Here is a 2,296-nt window from a genome sequence, read left to right on the forward strand (position 1 = left end):
AGACGGGGTTTCACCATGTTGACCAGGATGGTCTCGATCTCTTGACCTCGTGATCCACCCGCCTTGGCCTCCCAAAGTGCTGGGATTACAGGCTTGAGCCACCGCGCCCGGCCTAGAGATCCAACTTAGAGGACGTAGAGTCTCTCCTAAGACAGAGAAGGTTAAGGGCTCCTTTCAAAAAAAGGCAAGGATGCTTGACCGACCTTTGGTTAGATGCTCAACTTTGGAAGGATTCCTAAGATTGAGGGGGTTAGAGGCCTCTCTCAGTAAAGTCCCTCTTGGCTAAGAATGGGTTTGGCACTATGGGATGTTAACTGCTATTCTCCTTGGAATCGTCTGCCATGCTGATGGCTATGGGTTACAGGATTAGGCCTGTACAGAAGAACGGGACATGGGCAGCTTGGTTCTCCCCCAAATGAGAAAGTTGAGAGCTGATGGGACTGCTGGAAAAGATCCCTTTGCTGCTGACAAGCAGCCACCTGAATTCTTCCATGTCGCTGCAATGGGAAGGGGAATCTTCTCTGGCCTCTCTAAGCTTCTCACCTTCCCCAACCTGCCACAGGCACTGCTTTTCTCTGTCTCCTTTTCTTTCTTATCTTTTCTGTTACTCAGGGTGACCATCTTGCCCAGGGACCAAGTTGAAACTCCTGGTCGGAGGTTGGATTAAAGACAATGGAGCCCAACTTGGGGGGGCGGGGCAAGTTTGAGCCTTGCCAGTTTGATATTTGGGGCTAAGCAGTGTGGCTAATGTGTATGTTTTGTCACACATGTTTTGCTCTGGCAAGGAATGGAAAAGATAATTTAGCTTTGTGTTGCAGCTTGGCCCCCAGGGCTGTGGTACAGCCAGCTGGGTCACTAGGGCCTCTCAGGGAAAGGGAAACCAGAAGCGTGGAATGCCGGCAAAAGGGTAAGAATTTCTCTTTTCTTTCTTTATTTTTTTTGAGATGGAGTCTCTGTCGCCCAGGCTAGAGTGCAATGGCTCACCGCGATGACCGCTCACTGCAACCTCCACCTCCCTGTTCAAGCGATTCTCTTATCACAGCCTTCAAAGTAGCTGGGATTACAGGCACGTGCCACCATACCCAGCAAATTTTTTTTTTAGACAGAGCGCTCTGTTGCCAGGCTGAGGTACAGTGTCACGATCTTGGTACACTGCAACCTCTGCCTCCTGGGTTCAAGTGATTCTCCTGCCTTAGCCTGCTGGGTAGCTTCAGACTACAAGCGCCCACTTCCACGCCCAGCTAATTTTTTTTTTTTTGTATTTTAGTAGAGATGGGGTTTCACCATTTTGGCCAGAGTGGTCTCTATCTCCTGACCTCATGATCCACCCACCTCAAACTCTCAAAGTGCTAGTTTTGCTCTTGTTACCCAGGCTGGAGTGCAATGGCGCGGTCTCGGCTCACCGCAACCTCCGCTTCCTGGGTTCAGGCAATTCTCCTGCCTCAGCCTCCTGAGTAGCTGGGATTACAGGCACGAGCCACCATGCCGAGCTAATTTTTTGTAGAGACGGGTTTCACCACATTGACCAGGATGGTCTCGATCTCTTGACCTCATGATCCAGCCGCCTTAGCCTCCCAAAGTGCTGGGATTATAGGCATGAGCCACTGCACCCGGCCTCCTAATTTCTTTTTATTTTAGTAAAGACGGGGTTTCACCATGTTTCCCAGGTTGGTCTCAAACTCCTGGCCTCAGACAATCTCCCCTCCTCGGCCTCCCGAAGTGCTGGGATTACAGGCATGAGCCACCGCACTGGCAAGAATGTTTTGCCAGTTAGTTGGCCAGGCGTGGTAGCTCATGCCTGTAATCCCAGCACTTTGGGAGGTTGACGCAGGCAGATCACCTGTGGTCAGGAGTTCTACAACAGCCTGACCAAAACAATTAAATCTGATCTCTACTAAAATTAAAAAAATTAGTCATGGCTGGGCATAGTGGCTCAGGCCTGTAATTTCAGCACTTTGGGGAGGCTGAGGTGGGCAGATCACTTGAGGCGGAGAGTTCGAGCCGAGCCCGGCCAACATGGTAAAACCCTATCTCTACTAAAAATTGAAGAAATTAGCAAGGCATGATGGCACGTGCCTGTAATCCCAGCTACTCGGGAGGCTAAGGCGGGAGAATCAATTTGACCTGGGAGATGGAGGTTGCAGGGCGCTGAGATTGCACCACTGCACTCCGGTCTGGGCAACAGAGCAAGACTCTGTCTTTAAAAAAAAAAATTAGTGGCCGGGCGCGGTGGCTCAAGCCTGTAATCCCAGCACTTTGGGAGGCCGAGGCGGGTGGATCACGAGGTCAAGAGATC

This window comes from Cebus imitator, unplaced genomic scaffold (assembly GCF_001604975.1).
Source record: "Cebus imitator isolate Cc_AM_T3 unplaced genomic scaffold, Cebus_imitator-1.0 Scaffold417, whole genome shotgun sequence".
In the NCBI taxonomy this organism is placed as follows: domain Eukaryota; kingdom Metazoa; phylum Chordata; class Mammalia; order Primates; family Cebidae; genus Cebus; species Cebus imitator.